Raw genomic sequence first — 24,410 nt, forward strand, 5'->3', positions numbered from 1 at the left:
ATCATTTGAAGTAGGTACACAATATTTACACTGTTATATTCACTCTATCATTGGGCCAAAATCATTGCAAAAAATGGAATTTTAAAACAGAATTTTTGAGTAAACATTCAGGAATATTTATAAAGTTCCCTATCAAGGAATGTACAATAAGAAATTGAAACACAATATTCATTCAATTAAAGGTCTGTAGGGAGAATACTGGCCTTTGGAAACAGAGAAAACCTACAAAATTTTTATGTATGTCACAGGAATGAACCTGGGAAAAAATTAATATCTAGAAGAATCTCCTGCACTCCATTTTCTTAAATCTTTTATACCCATGTCAAACCCATGGCTAACTTTCCCCATTCAAAGCATGTAACCACTAATGAAGAAAAGAGATTTCAACAGTTTTAGAATGATGGACTATGTAAAGGTTTCCACTGTGTCACAGGAGACGTACCTGGAAAGGGCACTCAAAATCTGGTCAATGTAGGGAAATCTGTTTAGCAGGTAGGACATGGCAGTTCACAGTGACATCATGATTAGGCCCTACCGCAAGTATCTCTTGTAACCTGGACTCCCCTAGCTGCTTCTGTGACGTCACAAGTGTTGTTGTGGCTGCAACTGCCTCTCTGATATTCTTGCAGTACCTCTAGGGTTTACTAATTGACCTCTAATTCACGGTAAACATCCATATGGGAGGGATAACAAAGAGGATAAAGATTTCAGTGATGTGGAGAAGGAAGCTGGCCTTCTATCTTTGTATAAAAAAAGGAAGATGTACATGATCCTTGGGATAGCTCAGAGTCCTTAGTAGGGATTGAGTGGGATCTCTGAAGAGTTAGGCTTGATGTGAATCTTCCACATATGGGAATCAGGAGCTGGGAGCCTTTCAAAAGCATCTGGACTTACCTGTTCATATCATTCTTGGAAGTCAGAGAGTTTATATCATTATTTTTTTTATTCCCAAACCAAGTGATGGACAGGGCACAGTTGTTTTGCTGAGAGCTCATAGCCTTATTCTTTTTGTCAAGAAGAAAATGGTCCTAAGGAAGAATGGAAAGACAAGTATTGAGTCCTCGCCTCAGAGTAAACTCCACCATGCTCTGGATGCCTATAGTGCAGTTTTTGTCTGACACTGATATCTGGGAGAGAGAAGTGTTTCTAGTTGAGTCTTCATCATCTCAGTCTTTCCATTAGTATTACTCTGACTATCATTCCATGAAAATGACTTTTACATTTCTGAGTCAATAGCTGTGAATACTTCGCAGTGTTCTTTTCTTAAATTTATTTATTTCTTTTCATTTATTTAGCAAATGTTATTCCTGTTTTAATTGGGTATTTCTATATTTACATTTCAAATGTTATTTCCTTTCCCTATTACCTGCACATATGATCCCTAACCGGCCCCACTCCTCTTTTTCTATAACTCCCCTACTGTCCGATTTCAGTTCACTGATTTGCCCCTAGAATTCACTTCTTTATTTGATATGCTCTAGCTGTGTCTCACAGGAAAGATCTATATACAGTCCCTGGCACAATGCACTTCTTAGCTCCATCAATCTTATCTAGTTTTGGTGACTGATGTGTATATATTTTTGCCACATGTACGGCATGCACTGAATGGGATTTCCTCAGTCTCTGCTTGAAATTCATAGATATTATTGTGTCCACCTTTTGAAAAGGATTAAAGCATGCACATGTTGTGTATCATTTTATTGAGCTTCCAGTTGTCTGTGAACTGCATCTTTGGTAATTTTAGCTTTTGTGCCAATATCCACTTTTGGTGATTTCATAAAATGTGTGATTTCATACCATTTTGTGATTGGGTAACCTCAATCATTATGATATTTTCTAGATCATCCCATTTGTCTTTGGTTTTCTTGAGATAATTGGTTTTGAGAGTTGAGTAGTACACCATTGTTTAGATGTACTACATTTTCTGTATCCATTCCTCTGATGAATGCCATTATGGTTTCTTCTAGATCCTGGGTATTATACATAAGGCAGCTCCCAGAAATGAACCCACACACCTATGGGTACTTTACTTTTGACAAAGGAGCCAAAACCATTCAATGGAAAAAAGAGCATTTTCAGGAAATGGTGCTGGTTCAACTGGAGGTCAGCATGTAGAAGAGAGCAAATCGTTCCATGCTTCACCGTGTGCAAAGCTTGAGTCCAAGTGGATTAAGGACCTCCAAATCAAACCAGATACAGTCAAACTAATAGAAGAAAATCTAGGCCAGCATCTCAAACACATGGGCACTGGAAAAAATTTCCTGAACAAAACACCAATGGCTTATGCTCTAAGATCAAGAATTGACAAATGGGGTCTCATAAAACTGCAAAGCTTCTGGAAGGGAAAGGACACTGTGGTTAGGACAAAACGGCAACCAAGAGATTGGGAAAAGATATTTACCAATCCAACAACAGATAGAGGGCTTATATCCAAAAGATACAAAAAACCTAAGAAGTTAGACCACAGTGAGACAAATAACCCTATTAAAAAATGGGGTTCAGAACTAAACAAAGAATTCACAGCTGAGGAATGCCGAATGGCTGAGAAACACCTAAAGAAATGTTCAACATCTTAAGTCATAAGAGAAATGCAAATCCAAACAACCCTGAGATTTCACCTCAAACCAGTGAGAATGGCTAAGATCAAAAACTCAGGTGACAATAAATGCTGGCGAGGATGTGGAGAAAGAGGAACACTCCTCCACTATTGGTGGGAGTTCAAACTGGTACAACCATTCTGGAAATCAGTCTAGAGATTCCTCGGAAAATTGCACATTGAACTACCTGAGGATCCAGCTATACCTCTCTTTGGCATATACCCAAAAGATGCCCCAACATATAAAAAAGACACATTCTCCACTATGTTCATCACCCCCTTATTTATAATAGCCAGAAGCTGGAGAGAACCCAGATGCCCTTCAACAGAGGAATGCATACAGAAAATGTGGTACATTTACTCAATGGAGTATTACTCAGGTGTCAAAAACAATGCCTTTATGAAATTCATAGACAAATGGTTGGAGCTTGAAAACATCATCCTGAGTGAGGTAACCCAATCACATAAAAACACACATGGTATGCACATGATAAGTGGCTATTAGCCCAACTGCTTGAATTACCCTAGATGCATAGAACACATGAAATGCAAGATGGATGATCAAAATGCGAATGCTACACTCCTTCTTTAAAAGGTGAATAAGAATACCCTTGGCAGGGAATAGAGAGGAAAAGATTAAAACAGACACAGAAGGAACACTTATTCAGAGCCTGCCCTACATGTGGCCCTTACATATACAGCTACCCAATTATACAAGATGGATGAAGCAAAGAAGTGCAGGCCGACAGGAGGCAGATCCAGATCTCTCCTGAGATACACAGCCAGAATACAGCAAATACAGAGGCTAAGGCCAGTAGCAAACCACTGAACTGATAACAGGACCCCCTTTGGAGGAATCAGAGAAAGAACTGGAAAGCTTGAAGGGGCTCAACACCTCATATGAACAAAAATGCCAACCAAGCTGAGCTTCCAGGGACTAAGCCACTACCTAAAGACTATTCATGGACTGATGCTGGACTCTCATTTCATAGCTAGCATTGAATATCCTAGTAAGATCACCAGTGTAAGGGCAATCCCTGGGTCCTGCTAAGACTGAACCCCCAGTGAATATGATTGTTGTGGGGAGGGCGGCAATGGGGGGAGGATGGAGAGTGGAACACCCATATAGAAGGGGAGGGGAGGAGTTAGGTGAATGTTGGCCCGGAAAGCAGGAAAGGGAATAACACTGGAAATGTAAATAAGAAATACTCAAGTTAATAAAAAAAAAGAAAAGAAAAGAAATGGCATGCTAAAAAAAAGTTAAAAACATATATGATATTTTAAAAAGCCATTTTTTTCCATCCACTCTATGTTGGAAAGCAGAATAAGCAGGTTTTTCTTTGTTTTTATTTTGATAACTGTCACTGAATCTCCTTTGTCAAATAAGTAAGTTTATTTTACTTCTGCTTGCATCCTGTCTGACCTTCCAATTGCTTTTAGCAACAGACCTCAGAACAGATGAAGCTAACGGGGGTAGAGACATTACAGTTGTTGTCCTGCTTTGTACCCGAGGCTGTCAGAAAGTGTTCAGTAGTTTAAGGTGCTAAGTCCTGGAATGGCTTGTTGTATAACATATAGCTTTAAGTCTTGTTAGGATAAAAGTTTTCAAGAGCTTGGTAGGACTGACTTCTAAAGTATATACTAATAAGTATTAATTAAAATAGTAAAAATAGTAATAAACAATAATAATAATAGGAGACTGGGATTTTCAATGAAAGGAATAATGGCAATTTTATTGACCAAACTTTTAAGATAGAAAAGGTTTCTTAAACATTCTGCAGAGGAAGACAAAAATTCTCAAAGGAGCAGGCTGAATGTGGTAGTTTAATGTCTTTTCCTAGCAAGAATTCATAGGCAACATAAACAATGTGGATGTACCAAAAGTGAAATAATAATGGAACATTTATATGTTAATATTATGAATATTTCGTATCATTTATTTTCTCCACCTCCATCACTTTTTACAATAAACTAAATGTACTCAAAAAAAAAAAGAAGAAGGCCATCAGTGGTAAGCCAAAGAGTAAATCTGAATAAAAATCAAGTCTGTTAAAACAAACATGAAAAGGGCTAGAAGCAAGCAAGCAACCCATGGAGAAAGACCAATATACCTCTTGAAAATAAAGTGAACATTGGAAAATAAGTGCTGTAATTGGAAGTAAAAGGTACAGCAAGTCCTACAGTTATGACAGTGATGGCACCCAGGCTACTGTACTCCAAGAATCTATAGTAAAACTTAAAATTGTGACAAAGCAATTGATTTCATAATGGTCACTGGATCTACATACTCAGTCTTCAATAATGTACTGTGACAATTACCTGATCAAAAGGTACCATTCACGGTAGCAAAAGGAAAACTCCCTTGATGTCTTTGAAGCAGCAAACATGCCATTGACATAGGCAAGGGGATAATAACTCACCTGTTATTAATCATGTCTGATTGCCCCCCCCCTTCTTCCTGTTTCCTTCTTCAAGAGGCCTCTTGCATAAACAGAAAGCAACCATCATCTTTTTGAAAAATTAGACACAGTTCGACTTACATATACTAACAAAGTTAACCTTTTTTCTGTTTACCAAAAGAATATCTTCTTTGTGAAAGTCCTGAACCGTATTAAAAAGATAGTTGGACTAAAACTCACACTTGTAGTTTTAGATTAGTAGTGAAGAATCCTAGGTATATTGGGAGAATCTATCTTCCCAGACGTGTCCCTAAAACATAATCCCATAATTATTCAACTAACCAGATCATTTGTGCATATGTAGATTAAATAATGCACAGTCTGGAAGCAAAGGGAGAGATACAGTCTATATTACCAGCTGAAAGAGATGGGCATCCTGATATCCTCACAGTCTCACTGGAGTTGTTGTCATTACTTGAGAAGAAACTGGGCTATTTATCATATGAACTATCCAAGATATGAGGGGCTGGCAATAGAGGGTAGAGACTACGAACCCCATAGTTCCTATCTCATATACACTCAGAAGTCTGAATCTCCAGTAAAGTATGTAGATTTTCTTGTCCTTGGAAGATGTATTCTTCCCGTGCTTTTTGCAAAGGAGATAAAATTAAAATTTGAATGACCATTACAGAAGGAGTTAAAAGTGGGCAAATACCTTAGACACTATTCTTTCATGGATTTCATAATTCTTCAGTCCTGTCTGTTGATGGCCTCAGAAGTTTCACAGGTTGACACCCTTACAACAGAGAGATAACCTCCTCCTCTCTCCTGAAGCTCAAAATAATTGAACAAGGGACACTGAGGCACTTGTCCAAGAGTTATAATCACTTAGCTAGCAAGGGTGAGCTAGGAATGTTCACATTTCTATATTAGGAGGACAACAATATTGGCAAAAATCTGGGGGAGGCAAAAGGAACCTGTATCATAGAATGGTTGCTGTAATCCCACTGTTCTCAACTCCGGAGGTACTAGACAGGTTTGAGAGTTTATTCGTGTGTGTGGGTATTGCTCTGCCTGGATACCAGGGTTTTGGAGAAACAGCAAATCCTAGATACCCCAGAACACATGGGGATACTAGAACCTAATCTGCGTGGAGACAGATGGTATGGAGTTTGATACTTGATAGTTCATTGTGGTTTAAGTCCTAGAATTTCAAGGTTCCTCAGAATGTTTTCATCTTTTTTTTTTCACGAAACACATGAAAAGACACTGCATGAAGGATTTACATAAACATTTTAGGGCTGTGAAAACACCTTGTGTGCATCTGTCTAAACAACTTGACCTTGTAGCCTCAGGAATGATCACTTGTCTAAAGGCTATATTAGCTGCCCCTCTTCTGTGAAAGAAGCAAGGAAGTTAATTCTGGGTCAGCATTTTATACAACTATCAGCCAAGAGAGTTGAAGCCTTTCTACAAGGAACACCACAATCTGGCTTCTATTATTTTTCTCATCTATATTAACTTGATTATTTCTTATTTACATTTCGATTGCTATTCCCCTTCCTGGTTTCCGGGCTAACATCCCCCAACCCCTCCCCCTCCCTTTCTATATTTGTGTTCCCCTTGCCAACCTACCCCCATTACCACCCTCCCCCCAACAATCACATTCACTGGGGGTTCAGTCTTGGCAGGATCAAGGGCTTTCCCTTCCACTGGTGCTCTTACTAGGCTATTCATTGTACCTATGAGTTTGGAGACAGGGTCAGTCCAAGTATAGTCTTTAGGTATTGGCTTAGTCCCTGGAAGCTCTAGTTGTTTGGCATTGTTGTTTATATGGGGTCTTGAGCCCCTTCCAGCTCTTTCAGTGCTTTCTCTGATTCCTTCAACTGGGGCCCCGTTTTCAGTTCAGTGGTTTGCTGCTGGCAGTCGCCTATGCATTTCCTGTATTCTGGCTGTGTCTCTCAGGAGAGATCTACATCCAGTTCCTGTCAGCCTGCACTTCTTTGCTGCTTCATCCATCTTATCTAGTTTGGTGGCTGTATATACATGGGCCACATGTGGGGCAGGCACTGAATGGGTGTTACTTCTGCCCCTGTTTTAAAATTTGCCTCCCTATTTCCTCCCAAGTGTATTCATGAGACCCTGGCTTCTATATGACCCTGTTGCACACTAACAGATACTATTCCTGCACCATCGTGGAGTGTAGTTAAGAAAACCCACTTGACATAAATCCTGTTACCCTGTTGTGTGGTGTAGACCCACCCATTACCTACCCCAATTGGTTTCTATTTCTACCAGTCTCTGCGAAATCAACAACCTGCCCACTAGTCCCCCTCTTCTCGCTCAGGGCCCATACAACATGGGGGTGAATAACGTGAAACTTTACCAGGCATCTGGTTCTTAATTCAGGGCCATTTACTGCTTTATCATCCATACATTCTCCTGAATAAGACATCTCTATGGTAACGGGTCTAATTAATGAATGATCATCACAACTGCGATGTCATACATTTAGTATTTTTTTTTAATTTTCAGATGCCTTCAGTCAAAATACCTGCTCAAGATGTTTAGCAGGTAGGCCATGGCAGGTCTCAGTGACATCATCATTAGGGCCTCCTGGAAAATCTCTTGTATCCTGGAGGGCTCTAGCTTCTTCTGTGATGTTACAGGTGTTGTCGTGAAAGAAACTGCCTCTCAGATATTCATTCATTACCTCTAGGGTTTACTAAATGGCCTTTGATTAAGAGCAAACAGCCATTTGGGAGGGAGAAGAAAGAGGATGAAGATATCAGAGATGGGGAGAAGAAGCTGGCCTTCTGTCTTGGTATAAAAAAATGAAGAAATATCTTGTCCATGGTAAAGCTCAGTGAGTCTTGTGTAGCGGCTTAGTTGGTTTGATGAAAAGATAACATTGATCAGAGCCTTCCTCATATGGGAATCAGGAGCTGGGAGCCTCTCAGCAGCTGGACTTCCCTGCTTGTTATGGTTCCTGGATGTCAGAGAGTTTATAACATTAACTTGTTTATCCCAAATCTGAGTGTTGGGAATGGTACAGTAGTTTTCTTGAGAACTCATGGCTTTTGTTCTTTTTGCCCAGAAGAAAATGTCCTAAGGAATAATGGAAATATAAGCATTGTGTCCTAAGCTCGGTATAAAGTGCTCCATGCTTTGGATTCCTATAGTGCAGTTTGTGTCTGACACTGATATCTGGGAGAGAGAAGTGCTTCTAGTTGAGACTTCACCATCTCAGTCTTTCACTAGTATTACTCTACTACACTTCCCTGATAGTGATCCTCTAGATTTCCGAGTTAATAGATGTGATTATCTGGCAGTTCTCTTTTCTTCAATTTCTTCCAATTTTTTATTTTTTAGCAAATTTTATTGCTTTTTTAACTGGATGTTTCTATATTTACATTTAAAATGTTTTTTTTTTCCTTTCCCAATTTCCTGCCCATAAGATCCCTACTCATTCCCTTCCCCTAACTCTTTAATCCCCCTTAAGTCCACTTGGCATGCCCTTGAACTAGGAGAGAATCCTAGGGAGGACCAAGGGCTTCTCCTTCCATTGGTGCACAACAAGGCCATCCTCAGCCACATATGCAGTTGTAGCCATAGGTCTGTCAATGCACATTCTTTGAATATTGGTCTAGTACCAGAAAGATCTAGTTTTTTGGCATTGTTGTTTTCATGGTGTTGAAAGCACCTTCAGCTCTTGTAATCCTTTTTCAAAATCTTCCAACAAGAGGTCTATTTTCAGTACACTGTTTGCCACTAGCATTCTTGTATATAGTTGACCGGCTCTAGATATGTCTTTCAGGAAATATCTACATCTGGTTCCTGGCAGAATGCACTTCTTAGCTTCATCAATCTTCTCTAGTTTTGGTGGCATATATATATATATATATATATATATATATATATATACACACACACACACTTTTGGTTTCTCCTACAACTATGAGGGTAGGTGGAATGTTAACATGGATTCTGCATAACTTTGTCAAGAATGTAGAATCCACAAATGACAATGCCAAATAGACTACCTCCTGTTCTTATGAACCTATTGAACTTGAGTTTTCACTGGACCTCAAGCCATTCCTCTCCCTGTACATCCTCCTGAATCTTATGTTTGGCCTGAAGAAAGATCATGGTAGAACATCCAAAACCCTCAAGTCTGGCCGTGGGAACACAGGAAGATACATTTTTGAGAACTAATATCTAATGGGACTACAGAACCACATTCTGTAGTCCATGTTGTCCTTTGCTTTACTGATGTCTGATAAATTTTGGATAAAATGAGGATTTGGGAGTTTATCATTTGAAGTAGATACACAATTTTAAACTTATATTCACTCTAAAGCTGGGCCTTCTTTGAAGCCAAAATCATTGCAAACAATTGAATTGGAAAACAGAATTTTTGAATACATATTCAGGAATATATGTAAAGTCCACTATCAAGGAATGTACAGTAAGAAAATGTAATACAATATTCTTTCAATTAAAGGTCTGTTGGGAGAATACTGCCCTTTGAGAAACAGAAAACACCTAGGAAATTGAATTGTATTTCACAGGAATGGTCCAGTGAATAAAATTATTATCCAGAAGATTCTCCTCCACTCCAAGTTCCTAGTTCTTTTCTAACCATGCCAAGCCCCTAACTAACTTTCACCATTCAGAGCATGTAACCACTAATGATGCAAAGAGAGGTCTCTTTCTTTATGGAGATGGAGGATGTAAAGATATCCACTATATCAAACGACACACTCCTGGAAAAAACACCCTCTAATCTTGGCAATGTAAGGAAAGCTGCTCAACAGTAGGCCATGGCAATTCTCAGTGACATCATAATTAGGCCCTCCCTGAAAAATCACTTGTGTCCTGGAGAGCCCTACCTTCTCCTGTGATGTCACAAGTGTTGTTGTGTCTGCAAATACCTCTCAGATATGCTTTCAATACCAATAGGGTTAACTAATTGGCCTCTAGTTCAGAGCAAACAGCCATTTGGGAATGAGAACAAAGAGGGTGAAGAGATCAGCGATGGGGAGAACAAAGATGGCCTTCTGTCTTGGTAGAAAAAAAATTAAGAAATATGTCGACCCTGGAAAATTTCACTGAGTCTTTGGTAGGAGTTGAGTAGGTAAGTTGAAGAGATAGAATTGATCTGAGCCTTCCACACATGGGATCAGGAGTTCAGACTCGGTCAGAAGAATCTGGACTTCCCTGCTTCTAGTGGTTCCTGTAAGTCAGGGAGTTTATATCATTAATATCTTTATAACAAAAGCCATTTGTTAGGAAGGGGTCTGTCCTTTTCCTTAGAGCTCATGGCTTTTATTTTTTTGCCCAAAAGAAAAAAGTCCTAAGGAAGAAGTGAAAGACAAGTATTATGTCCTTATCTCAGAATAAACTCGATTATTTGGATAACCTTAATGCAGTTTGTGTCGGATACTGGTATTTGGGAGTGAGACATGTTTCTAGTTCATCATATCAGTCTTTCCAATAATATTTCTCTGACTCCTGATCGTGACCCCTTAGATTTCTCAGTCAATATATGTTTAAATGGCAGTTTTCCTATCTTTAACTTATTTTTTTTTTATTTTTTAGCTTTTTTTTTGCTTTATTAATTTGATTTGTCCATATTTACATTTCAAATATTTTTGCCTTTCCCTGTTTCCTGCCCATAAGATCACTACCGGTCCCCCTACCCTTTTTGTATAATCACTCTTACTGCATTTTGACATTCCCTTGAATTGGTAATAAAACCTCATTTAGACCAAGGACATCTCCTTCCATTGGGCCCGAACAAAACCATTCTCTGCTACATATGCAGTTCGAGCCATAGGGCTATCCATGTACAATCTTTCAATATCCATATAGTACCAGAAAACTCTGTTTCGTTGGCATTGATTTTCATATCGGATTGAAAGCACCTTCAGCCCTTGTAATCCTTTCTCAAAATCTACCAACCAGAGATGTGTTCTGAGTTCACTGGTTTGCCACTACCATTCACTTCTGTATTTGATATGCTCTAGCTGTGTCTCTCAGGAAAGACCTATATCCGTTTTTTCAAGTCATGCAATTATAAGCTTCATCAATTTTATCTAGTTTTGGTGGTGATATATATATATATATATATATATATATATATATATATATATATATATATATTTAACTGTATCTGTATCTGTATCTATATCTATATCTATACATATACATATACATATACATATATATATACATATACATATACATATACATATACATACACACACACACACACACACACACACACACACACATATATATATATATATATATATATATATATATATATATATATATATATATGAGGTTAGATGGAATTTTATCTGGATTCCTGGAAACAAGGTCAAGAAAGGAGAATCCACAAGTGGCAGTGCCAAATAGACTCTCTTCTGTCCTTATGAATCTAATGAAGCTGAGGTTTCACTGTACCTCAAGCCATTCCTAATCCTGCACATGCCCCTGAATCTTGTTTGGCCTGAAGAAAGAATCATGCTAAAACATCCAAATCTTTCAAGTCTCTTCCTGGGAACTCATGAAGGTAGATATTAGAGAACTGATATATACTGGGACTACAAAAAAACATTCTATAGCCCATGCTGTCCTTTGCTTTAATGATGTCTTGTAAATTTTGGATAAAATAAGAATTTGGAAGATTATGATTTGAAGAAGGTACACAATATTTACACTTTTATATTCACTCTATAGCTGTGCCCCCTTTGTTGACAAAATTATTGCAAAAAATCAATTGGAAAACAGAATTTTTGAGTACATATTCAGGAATATATATAATGTCTGAAGAAAGAATCATGGTAAAACATCCAAAACCTTCAAGTACTGCCCTGGGACCACAGGAAGGTAAATATTAGAGAACTGATATGTAATAGAACTACAGAACCACATTCTATAGTCCATGTTTAGTAATGTCTGGTAATTTGGGTAAAATAAGGATTTGGGAGTTTATCATTTGAAAGAGGTACACAATATTTACACTGTTATATTCACTCTATAGCTGGGCCATGTTTGTTGCTAAATTCATTGCAAAAATGGAATTGGAAAAAATGAAATTTTTGAGTACACATGCAGGAATATATATAATGTGCCCTGTCAATTAATGTACAATCAGATAATGTAGCACAATACTCACTCATTAAAGGTCTGTAGGGAAAATACTGGCACCTGGGAAACAGAGAAAACCTAGGGAATTGAACTTATTGTCACAGGATTGGACTTGGGAAAAATTTAATATACAGAAGAATCTCCTTCTTTACATTTTCCTAGATCATTTCTAACCATGACGAGCCCCTGACTAACTTTCTTCATTCAGAACATGTAACCACTAATGAAGCAGAAAAGTCTCTACCTTTAGAGAGATGTAGCATGTAAAGGTTTCTACTGTGTCACAGGAGACACTCCTGGAGAGGCCACCTTCAAATCTGGTCAATGTAAGGAAAGCTGTTCAGCAGGTAGGCCATGGCAGTTCTCAGTGACTTCATCATTAGGCCCTGCCAGAAAAATCTCTGGTATCGTGGAGAGCCCTAGCTTCATCTGTGATGTCACAAGTGTTGTCATGTCAGCCACTGCCTCTCAGATATTCCTTCCATATTTCTATGGTTTACTAATTGACCTCTAGTTCAGTGTAAAGAGCCATTTGAGAGGGAGGACAAATAGGATGAAGAGATCAGAGATGGGGAGAAAGAAGATGGCCTTCTGTCTTGGTATAATAGAAAAGAAGAAATATGTGTTTCTTGGGAAAACACCCTGGTAGGATGGCTTTAGTTCTTTTGTTGTCTAGGTTAACTGAGCTCTTGGAGTAGTTGCTGAACATCCTAAAGACCTTTGGGTAGATGGTAAAGTTTCTAGATACCCCTTTTTAGATTTTGATGTTCCTGGGGATTTTTTGGCTGATGGTAAATGTTTCCCAGGAAAAATGCTAGAACCAGATTGTGTTTTAGATGCTTTAGAAGACATGGAATTTTTCTGATATACTTTGGTTAATGGAACAAGGTCTAATTGATTTTTTTTCAGTGTGGGCTTTCCCTCAGACCGTTGGATATATAAAAAAGTTTTTGTATTTTTGAAATCTAATTTCCATAATGACAAATTACTTTGAGGATGGAGAACACTTTCTGGAGCCCTCGAGAATGGTGAAGAAATTCCCTGAAACTCTAGGGCAGACAGTGAACATACCTTTTTGGTTGAAGGAGGAATTACGAGAGCATCTTGGGAAAATATGGAATGTCCAGCATACTCTTTTAAGGATTGGAAACTTTCCAAAATTACTTCATCATTTTTGGAAAATTTCAAGGCCCTTTGGATAGATTGAGAAGGTGTGGGACAAAACTGAGGAGTAGTTGTAGCTTTTGGTGTATCTTTGAGAACAAAAGATGGCACAAGATCCCTTTTAGCAGAAGGGAGAAAGTTGAAACTGTCTTCCTTAGAGGAGAAATTTCTCAAGACTCCATCAGTAGGATCAAATCTTAACCCTTTGTTTCTAGAAACTGGATGACTTTGGTCCACTTTGGTAGAGGGAGATAGTTGACTATTTCTCCCCAGAGTGGACATGTGAAATAAATCTACTTGGGTAGATGGGGATAGTTGTAAAGCATGGTGTTTAGATGCAGTAGATCCTAAGACATCCTTCTCAGATGAGGAAGGTCTTAATGTACTGTGTATATGTGTAGAAATCCTGACTGTGATGTCAGAATGGGGGTTAGGTATTAGAGCTACTTCTGAAGATGTGACTTCTCCTAAAGCATCATGGACATATGTGAGATGTCTGAGAGCTTCATGCAGCAGATAAGGATGATTCTAGATATTGTTGTGTAATTGAGGAAGTTCCATGAAAAATTTCTTCTGCTGGAGAAGAGGAAACAGACTTTTGTATAGAAGTGTCAGGATCCCTAGGCTTCTTGATAGACAAAACAGGTTCCAAGGAACCTTCAGAAGGTTCAGAAGGTTTACCTAAGTAAAATCCAGAGACTTTTGGGTATTTGGCAGATGTTCTGAGTCTGCTTGTGGGTATAAAGAAGGACTGACAACCCTTTGTGCACATTTGGAAGAGTGTGAAACATCTTCTTTATTTGAGGAAGATGGCTGATCATGAGGAGATAAGATAGTTCCTATAGCCTACTGTGAAATTTGCGGAGGTTGTATGCATTCTTTTGCACAAATGGAATCCAAGGATTCCATTTCTTCAGATGTCGAGGATCCTACAGACACTGGTGTTTGCTTACCATGTTTCCCCACTCTCGTTCACATATGGTTGGATCCGTAACCTTCTCTTTAGATGGAATATGTCCTAGAACATCTTTTTTACATGTGTCACATCCACAAGCCATTTCTAAAGATGTGACTGTGGGTAGAATTCCTTTTGTAGATGTTTCTTGTCCCACAGTCTCTTTATAAGATAGAGTATTACTCAGGGAATACTGGTCAACTTTGGGAAATTCTAGCATCTCTGATGTATATGTGGAAAATTTTGGAGCCTCTACTTTCAGGAAAGAATGACTCCAGTCCACTGAGGAGGTAGGGAATGGTTTAGCTTCTCTCTACATTGTATAAATGTGGAGTCTGCATGGTTCATTGGCTGTGTTTTGTGATAAAAATTGACTCTTTTGGCCCTTATGACAAGTCAGGAGGATCCTTTTCGGTGGTAGAAGATATGTGAATAAATCCCTGTTTTATAGGGACATTAGAAGTACTGGGTGAGATGTTGAGGGTGCTAAATCACATTTTTTATGTGCAGAAGGCAGAAGAGTCCCTTGAGTGAACTTAGAATTTTGTTCCACATCTTGAGTGTGTGTGGAACTCTCAAGAGCCCCTTCTGAAACTGGCAATGGTCCTTGATCTAATGGTGTACATGCAGAAAGTTTTGTCTCTGCTTGGTCTGGTACGTGTCTTATGAGGTTCACATGGGGATTTGTGACTGTATTTTGTACCCCTTGGACCTTAAGTGATGAATTAAGCACATTTTTAATATTGGAGGACTCTGAAGCTCCTCTTGGTTTAATAGGGAAGGTCTGAATTCCCCTTAGTCAGCAGAATCAGGTTTCAAACTCATTATACCCGAAGCAAATTGCAGAAGGGACTTTGGTGGAGATGGAGGACATCTTTGACTATCTTTGTGAGTGGACATAACTCTCTGCCCTGCCTTGACAGCTGGCAAAGGTGGTAAAGTCTCATATGGAGAGGGGGCAGGACTTAATCCTTTTGTAGAACATGAGAAATCACTGAGATTACCTTTAAGACAAGAACTTTTGCAGCCCTCTTTGTCTGATGGGGCCTGTTTTACATCCCCTTGACCAGAGGGGTCTTCTCCAACACACTTTGGAGTAGAATTGGAAAGACTGCAGAACTGTAGGATAGGGAATTAACATTTGAAACAGCTTTGGAAACCTTGTGGGACAGAGAGCTGATCACCCAGAAGAGTGGGCAATACTGAGACCACAGGGAAGGAGAGATTGCCACTTCTGACCACCAGTGCACACATCCCTAGCCCAAGAGGAAACTTCAGAGTGCCTCTGGACACATGAATATAGGAGTAGTCAAGCTGCAGGAGCCCTGCAGTCCAAACTGCACCTGGATCTGAACTGGTCCAAACCGCATGCTACACCCAAATTTCGTGTGGGGTGGGAATACATAGACCATCAGAGGGGCAGAAACCCCTGAGAACTCTGTTCACATTCCTGACTTAAGAAAAAAAACAAACACCTAGCTCCATCTCGGCCTCCTGTGCATAGGGACCTAGGAGCAGTAGGGGCAGAACATTTCAGGTTGCAGCTCTCATAGAGCTGAATCAGAGCAAATTAAAAAATCATCAGATCATCTTACAAAACACTATATTCAACAAAACTTGTAAATTTGAAGAAAAATGACAATTTTCTAGACAAATGCCAGGTACCAAAGCTAAATCAGGAACAGAAAAACCGTTTAAACAACCAATAACTGCGAAAGAAATACAAGCAGTTATTACAAGCCTCCGAACCAAAAAGAGTCCAGGATAAGATGGGTTTAGTGCAGAAATCTTTCCAAAATTCAAAGAAAATTTCATACTAGTACTCTGCAAACTATTCCACAATATTGAAACAGATGGAGCACTACCTAATTGCTTTTATGAAGCCACAATTTCTCTTATTATTCCTAAAACACACAAAAACCCAACAAAAAAGATAATTTCAGACCAATTTCCCTTATGAATATCGTTGCAAAAATACCGAGTCCAAGAACATATCAAAACAATCATCCATCATGATCAAGTAGGTTTTATCCCAGGCATGCAGGGATGGTGTTGTATATGGAAACAATCAATGTAATCCATTATATAATTACACTCAAAGATAAAAACCCAATGATCCTTTCATTATATGCTGATAAAACATTTGACAAAATTCTACACCCCTTCATAATAAAATTACTGGAAAGTACATGAACTTAAGGCCCATACCTAAACGTATAAAACAAATACATAGCTAACATTAAACTAAGTGGAGAGAAACTTAAAGCAATCACACTGACATCAGGTCCTAGACAAGGCTGCCCAGTCTCTCAGAAATTATTCACTATAGTTCTAGACATCTTAGTCAGAGCAAGCAGACACTGAAGGAGGTCAAAGGGATATAGATTGGAAAGGAAGAAGTCAAAATAGCACTGTTTGTAGATGATAAGATAGTATACTTAGTGACCTCAAAAGTACCACCAAAGAATTGCAAAGCCTGATAAATAATTTCAGCAAAGTTGTCGAATATAATAATAAGTCTGCACATAAGTTAAACAAGCGGAGAAAGAAACTAGGGATATGAAACCCTTCACAATAGCAACAAATAATATAAAATATCTCAGGGTGACTTTATCCAAGCAAGTAAAAAATATAAGCATATGACCATAACATCAAGTCTCTGAAGAATCTGTAGGAGATTTCAGAAGATGGAAAGATCTCCCATGCTCATGGACTGGCAGGATTAATATAGTAAAAATGGCCTTTATACCAAAAGAGATCTACAGATTCATTCCAATCCCCATCAAAATTTCAATCCATTTCTTCATGGAGTTAGACAGAAGAATTCATAAATTCATATGGAATAACAAAAAAAAAACACAGAACAATTAAAACTACCATCAACAATAAAAGGACTTCCTTGGGAATCACTATCCCTGAACTCAAGCAGTATTCCAGAGCAACAGTGATAAAAACTGTATGGCATTGAGACAGAGGCAGCCAAATAAACTGGTGGAATAGAACTGATGACCCAGAAATGAACCCATACACCATGGTCACTTAATTTTTGAGAAAGAAGCCAAAACCATCCAATGGAAAATAAGATTGCGTTTTCAGCATATGGTGCTGGTTCAACTGGAGGTCAGCTTGTATAAAAAGGCAAATTGATCCATTCTTACTGCCTTGTAGAAACCTTTAGTCCAACTGTATCAAGGACCTCAACATCAAACCAGATACACTCAAACTAAGAGAAGAAAATGGGGAAGCATTTCAAACACATGAGCACTGAAGAAAATTTCCTGAAGAAAAAACCATTGACTTATGTGCTAAGATCAAGAATCGACAGAAAGGATCTCATAAAACTGCAAAGCTTCTGTAAGGCAAAGGACACTGGGTTCGGACAAATGGCAACAAACAGATTGGGAAAAGATCTTTACCAATTCTACAACAGATAGAGAGCTTTTATCCAAGATATACAAAGAACTCATGAAATTAGACTGCATGAGACAAATAACCCTACTGAAAAATGGGGTTCAGAGCAAAACAAAGAATTCATAGCTGAGGAATGGCGAAAAGCTGAGAAACACCTAAGAAATGTCCAACATCTTTAGTCATAGGGGAAAGGCAAATCAAAACAACCCTGAGATTCCACCTAACACCTGTCATAATGACTAAGATGAAAACACAGGTGATATAAGATGTTGGTGAGGATGTGGTAAAAGAGGAACACTCCTCCATTGTTGGTGGGAGTGCAGACTGGTAAAACCATTCTGGAAATCAGTCTGGAGGTGCCTCAGAAAATCGGACATTGAACTACCTGAGGATCCAGCTATACCTCTTTTCGGCATATACAAAAAAGATGCCACAACATATAAAAAAGACACGTTCTCCACTATGTTCATAGCAGCCTTCTTTATAATAGGCAGAAGCAGGAAATAACCAAGATGCCCTTCAACAGAGGAATGGATACAGAGAATGTGGTACATCTACACAATTGAATACTACTCAGCTATCAAAAACAATTACTTTATGAAATTCGTAGGCAAATGGATGGAACTGGAAATTATCATCCTGAGTGAGGTAACCCAATCACAGAAAAACACACATGGTATGCACTCATTGATAAGTGGCTATTAGCCCAAATGCTTGAATTACCCTAGATGGACAGAACACATGAAACTCAAGAGAGATGATCAAAATGTGAATGCTTCACTCCTTCTTTAAAAGGAGAACAAGAATGCCCTTGGCAGGGAATAGGGAGGCAAAATTTAGATCAAAGGGAGAAGGAACACCCATTCAGAGCCTGACCCACATGTGGCCCATATATATACAGCCACCCAAATAGACAAGATAGATGAAATAAAGAAGTGCATCCAGACAGGATCCGGATGCGGATCTCTCCTGAGAGACACAGCCACAATTCAGCAAATTCATATGCAAATGTCAGCAATAAACCACTGAAGTGAGAATGGGACCCTTTTTGAAGGAATTGGAGAAAGATGTAGAAGAGATTGAAGGGTCCGAGACGTCATATGAACAACAATGCCAAGCAAACAGAGCTTCCAGGGACTAAGCCACTACCCAAAGACTGTACATGGACTGACCCTGGGCTCCATCCTCATAGGTAGCAATTACTATCCTAGTAAGAGCACCAGTGGAAGGGGAAGCCTTTGGTCCTGCTAAACCTGAACCCCAGTGAAGATGACTGTTTGGGGTGAGGGTGATAATGGGGGAAGGTTTGGTAAGGGAAGACCATATAGAAGGGGAGGGTGAGGCGTTAGGGGGATGTTGGCTCTGAAACTGAGAACGGGAATAGTAATCGAAATGTAAATAAAAATACTCAAGTTAATAAGGATTAAAAAAAAGATTTAATGCCAGTAATGAAATAGACTTGCTAGCAAGACAGAGCAACCAGGATAAGAGCAACTTCCATGTCATTATACAGGCTTTCTTTAGGAGGAATTGCCAACATTGTAGCTGGATTAAATACCTGGATTCAAGGAGTGTTTTTGTATTTCAAGTATTCAGAATAGAAGTAGATCTTCTCACTTTGAATGAAAGTGGAGTACCTCAGAGGTAGGGCCATTATTTTATGGTTTTAGATAATTCCAGCTTTAGTCAAGTAGGCAACCAAAAATAGCCATCAAAAGTCTATTTCTTGTCAACTTAAAATTACATCATATATCCTTATGTTGTGAATGATTTGTAAATGAAAATAATAACCAGATTATAATGGTGCCTTGATAAAATAGTATGATCCTACATCCAAATAGAAATCAATATATATTTTAAAATATCATAGATATACTTATGTGATATAATCAACAATTCTACAATCTAAAACACGATACATATTTAGAATTGATGGAAATGTGTTCTAAGGCATATTCTTTCAGTATCTCAAATTTTAAACGAATATGAAAACATTTGGTATTGTCTTAATTGGTATTATATTGCATGATGAAGAAATTGATGAAAGAAAACACAAAAATCTATAGAAAAACTTTGTTAACAAAACACAAAGAAATTATTGATTTCAATTATTAATCATTTTTCTACAACTGGTTATGGTTATAAAGACAACCATGTGTAAATACCTTCTTCACTACCCTGTCTTATTTGCTTCACCCATAAGAAGCACCTCATTAGATAACAATCTACATTCCTGATGGATTTGCACCCTTTGTCATTCCGCATGGGTTTAGCTATTTTCTTTGTACATTGAGTATGTGGGCAAATATATCTCCATCTTTTCCCACATGCATCTGTCTCTGGTTTCTACCTCTTGTCCTGAAAAGTTTTGTGGGAGAGCACACAACTCTCTTCTAGAAAATGAGAGTCAAAATGACCTAGCTGACTGCATATTCTTTACTCTTATTAAACTGCATTCTTGTTTTCCCTTGCATCAGTTAACCAGGATGTGTTTTTTTTTCTTGTATACATTGTCTTTACAATGAAATCTGGTAATTTGCAATTAGAGTTAGTCTATTGAAAATGTTTCCCTCCAAACCTTGGTCATATTGAATGGTCTTTCAATTTTTACCCTAAAATATTGTTAAGCCACAGCATCATCTATTTGAAATCCTAACCAGTTTGAGCAACTTATACATTTCATCATGGACTTTGACCCTGATGTGTGGAGATTTCTTCCAAGAGTGCAACCTGAGTCATTCAACTGGGATCCAAGCAAAGAAACTCAACTCAGTGGTTGAGGCCCCTGTGATACCCTGGTCTAAATTTCCTACAGAAATTGTGAGCTAATTACTCACTTCCAGAAGCAATACTGGGTATAGCACCTTCTGTTTGAACTCATAGTGATGGTCAATTTTTGTGCTGGTAAAAGACATCAAGGTTCTAGTGAGGTGTCACCAAATGACTCTTTACCCAAGTGTATGAGTGTGTTGTAGCCACCATTATTTTGTCTCCTATATTCATTTATTTGTTCAAGTGTTGTCTCTCTCTGTCCTCCTGATCATTCTGTTATTTGTCATTGTGAATTGCGAATTATGGATTAAATATAATAAGCAGCTCATTCCTTTGCCATATTATCTTTACTATTTCCTGAAGATCTATAGAGACAAGGAATTGTATATGGATTCTCTATGTTAGAATGGTCTTTTTTTGACGTTGAATGGCTGAGTGCAGTGACATAAAACCACTGGAAAACAGGAGAAGTATTGCTGGGTGACATAAGCATTCCTGGACATTTGAATTAGTTTTCTTACATAGATGTATCCTTAGGTGTTTAATGACAGGTTCCTCTCTGGCTTGCACATGTTTCCTTAAAATTATATCTGTGATAACCTTAAAAATAACCTTCCCCCAGGAAATAACAAGGACCAAAACACTATACCAAGGTTACACAGAGATTGACCTATGATTCTTGCCATCTATGTAGCAGAGGATGGACTTGTCAGGCATCAATGGGTGGAGAGGTCCTTTGTCCTGTCAAGGCTCAATATCTCATAGTAGGGGTATGTCAGGGAATGGAGGTGGGAGGGAGTGCCTGGTTAGGTGTATAAGGAGCACCCTCATAGAAACAGGGGAAGAGGGATATGATAGTTGGTTACGGAAGGTGAAACGGGGAAAGGGAGTAACAATTAAAATGTAAATAAAAATAAATAAATTATATCAGTCTTATAGTAACCAAGCTTCAAGTGATAAAACACTAAAAATTCTACACATCTATTCAGATGAGGAAGAACTAACCTATCCTCCTTCTCTTTAGGATTGGTGACTTCATGCTGTCCATCAGCCATGCTCAAGTACCCTTTCCTCCTCTTCTCCTGAATTGTCACTTGCATACCTGCACTTGATCCAACTATGCTCCTTGTGGCCTGAACACACGAATATGGCTTAAATCTGTGCAGTTCTGCAATTATTTGCCTCCAGGTAGCCTCAGATCTTTCTCATTTGGGAACAAAAGATGTGAGTAAGGAGGCCCTATCCTGAGTTATGATATGTATTTCTTTCAGGACAAGTGACCAATCTACTAGAGCACACAGAAAGCCTCATTCTCTGAGAAAACTCTGACACTCATCTCTATCTTAGAAAATGTTTTTTATGTTCATCAGCACAAAGACAATGATTGGCAACAGTAACTGGTCGCCCTGTTCATATCAGAAGAGAGGGAATGAAAAATGTTGGAAAGTAAAAACGTGCTACTGCATCCATATATGGATCTCTGACGGATAACAATAATTATATTGAAAGTCTGTTTCCATTCCACACTTCTTCCTTAGGATTCTGACCTTGACCATGGTACTGTGGTGCTGGTCATCTATTTCCAGACTTTCTGACTGGGCTCCACGCAGCAGCTCAGAGGCCAGAAAACCTGTAAAAAGTAAGTGAGTTCACACAAGGTTCCTCAGAACATTCTTTTCTCATATAGTTTCTACGGACTTAACACATAGCTACACCAATAGTCCCAGAGGCCCTGGACATAGGCAGATGTTCAAAAGTGCTTTTGTCATTCAGTTGGCACCAGATATTTGATGTAAAAAGGTGAGAGAGATGTGCAGGTATGGTTGAGTGTCAGTGGTTAGTGATAGCTTAAAGTGAGTGGGAAAATAGAAATTTGATTGAGAGCCAGGAGCACAAGAGACTTAACAAGACCATTAGTGGCAATCCTAAAGTAAATGTGAATGATAAACTAGTTTTGTGAAACAAACAAAAAAGGCCAGGAGACTACCAAGCAACCACTGGAGAAAGACAAACATGCCTCCTGCAAATAAAGAGTACATTGAAAAAATAAGTCCTGTAACTGGAAGTAAAAGGTAAATTGAGTACTACAGTTAGAAGAGTAGTGGGGCCCAGGCTATTATACTCCAGGAGACTATGGTCAAACTTAAAATTGTGGAAAAGCAATTGAGTTATTACTGGTCACTGGATTGACATATTCAGTCCTGAATAATCTACTATGACAATTACCTGATCAGAAGATAACATTCAAAGTAGCAAAATTGAAACTCCCTTAATGTCTCTGAAACAGCAAACATTCCATTAACATTGGCAAGGGGATAATAACTCACCTATTATTGATCATGTTAGATTTTTCCACTTCTTCTTGTTCCCTTCTGGCATGAGACCTATTGCATAAAATGAAAGCAACCATGATCTTTTCTAAGAATGAGACAAAGTAAGATTTCCAGACACTAACAAAGAAAACATTGTTTAACAAAAGAATGTCTCCTTTGTGAAAGTCCTGCTCCCTATAAAAAAGATAGTTGGACTATCTTTCAGATTTGTGGGAAGAATCCTAGGTGTATTGACAGAAACTATCCTCCCAGGCATGGTCCTAAAAAAAATCCCATAATTGTTCAACTGACCCGCTCATTTGTGCTCATGCAGATTAAATAATCCACAGTATAGAAGCAAAGGGAGAGTTACAGACTATAATACCCAGCTGAAAGAGGTGAGCATCCTGATATCCTGCCAGTCTCACTGGAGGTTGTTGTCATTACCTAAGAAGAAACTGGGACCATTAATTATGTAAACCATCTGAGATCTGAGGGACTTGCATTAGAGTGTAGAGTGTACTTTCCCTATAGTTCCTATCTCATATACACTGAGAAATCTAAATCCTCCAGGGAAAATATGTAGACTGTCTTGTACTTGAAAGATGTATTATTCAGGTTCCCTTTGGCAGAGGAGATAAAATTCCATTTTGAATGACAGTTACAGAGGGATGTAAAAGTGGGCAAATAAGTTAGACCCTATTCATCCAAGGATTTGAAAATTCTACAGTCAGGTCTGTGGCAGGCCTCAGAAGTTTCCCAGGTCAACACTCTTTCAAGATATAGATAACTTCCTCCTCTCTCCTGAAACTCAAAATAATTGAACAAGGGAAAGTAAGACACTGGTCCAAGAGTTATAATCATTGAGCTAGCAAGGGTGAGCTAGGAAAGTTCACCTTTTTATATTAAGAGGACACAAATCTTGGCAAAAATCTGGGGAGGAAAAGAAACCTGTATCGGAGAATGGTTGTTGTTATCCCACTAGTCCCATCTCCAAAGGTTCCAAGACAGGTTTGACAGATTCTTGTTGGGGGTAGGTATTGCTCTGTCTGGATACCAGGGTTTTGCAGAAATAGCAAAGCCTCAATACCCTATTACACATGAGGGTACTAGGACGAATCTGTGTAGAGATAGATGGTAAGGAGTTTGAGACTTGATAGATTATTTTGGTTACAGCCTAACATTTCAAGGTTCCTCAGAATGTTTTTATCTGTTTGTCCATGAAAGAGATGAAAAGATACTGCATGAGGGATTTACAAAAACACTTTAGAGCTGTGAAAGCACCTTGTAGTGCACCTGTCCAAACATCTTGACCCTGTATCCTCAGGATGGATCATTTGTCTAAAGGCTACGTTACCTGCCCCTATTCTTGAAAGAAGCAGAGAAGTTAATTCTGGGTCACCATTTTATACTCCTATCATTCCAGAGATTTGAAGCCATTCTACAAGGAACAAAACAACCTGGCTTCTTTTTTTTATCTTTATTAACTTGAGTATTTCTTATTTACATTTTGATTGCTATTACCCTTCCCTGTTTCTGGGCTAATATCATCCTAACCATCCCCCTCCCTTTCTATATTTGTGATCCCCTCCCCATTCTACCCCCATTACCACCCTCCCCCCAACAATCACCTTCACTGGGGG

The 24,410-nt window shown here is 38.6% G+C and overlaps 2 long non-coding RNA genes across 2 annotated transcripts; one reads left to right on the top strand and one right to left on the bottom strand.

Annotated features, from left to right (window-relative positions):
- Positions 1 to 924: 924 nt before the first annotated feature.
- On the bottom strand, positions 925 to 12,531 carry LOC134484331 (uncharacterized). The gene is made up of 2 exons (XR_010061730.1): positions 12,398 to 12,531; positions 925 to 1,028 (listed from the first exon to the last, which is right to left on the bottom strand). It is a non-coding gene; the product is annotated as an uncharacterized LOC134484331 (long non-coding RNA).
- A 134-nt stretch (positions 12,532 to 12,665) lies between these two features.
- On the top strand, positions 12,666 to 21,921 carry LOC134484399 (uncharacterized). Its single transcript, XR_010061844.1, has 3 exons — positions 12,666 to 12,798; positions 21,480 to 21,643; positions 21,727 to 21,921. It is a non-coding gene; the product is annotated as an uncharacterized LOC134484399 (long non-coding RNA).
- Positions 21,922 to 24,410: the final 2,489 nt, after the last annotated feature.

The sequence above is a fragment of the Rattus norvegicus genome, chromosome Y (assembly GCF_036323735.1).
Source record: "Rattus norvegicus strain BN/NHsdMcwi chromosome Y, GRCr8, whole genome shotgun sequence".
NCBI classification, from domain to species: Eukaryota; Metazoa; Chordata; class Mammalia; order Rodentia; family Muridae; genus Rattus; species Rattus norvegicus.